Here is a 629-nt window from a genome sequence, read left to right on the forward strand (position 1 = left end):
AGCAAAACACATACCCTTCAAACACTTGAGAGTCGGGTGTTTATTTCTGTGAGGGGCTACGTATTTAGTTCACTCCATCTTCAAGTGAAAATGCTTATTGAGTAATTGGAAGTTGTTTAAGAATGTATGTTCATGATGTGTTATGAGTTTTGAAGAGCTTGATTATTCTTTACTGATGGTGTTGCAACCTTGGTGTTTTTTTTTTTTTTTTTTTTTGGGAAAGTGAATTTGAGTTTTGCTCGAGGACGAGCAAAAGTTAAGTGGGGGAATTTGATGAGAATGAAAAATGTCATATTTTTCCCCCTTAATGTCTAGTATTTTATACTTATTTGGTGCCTAAATGTACTCATTATTATTTTATTTTGATTTAGGATGCAAATGGAGGCGTTAAATGCAAAACGAAACTAATTAGGTGATTTTAGACAGTTTCGACATTGCTTCGTAATATGGGCATAACTCTCTCATCCGAGCTTCGATTGAGATGATTCAAAATTATTTGGAACCCTAAGAAAGCGATCTACAACTTTCATGTTTTGAGGTTAGAGAGATACTCGCTGCATCAAGGTTGTAATTGGGCTTCAAGTTGACACACCTGCACTGCCAACGTTCTGGAACAATCTGCCTTATCA

Source organism: Pistacia vera, unplaced genomic scaffold (assembly GCF_008641045.1).
Source record: "Pistacia vera cultivar Batoury unplaced genomic scaffold, PisVer_v2 Contig551, whole genome shotgun sequence".
NCBI lineage: Eukaryota > Viridiplantae > Streptophyta > Magnoliopsida > Sapindales > Anacardiaceae > Pistacia > Pistacia vera.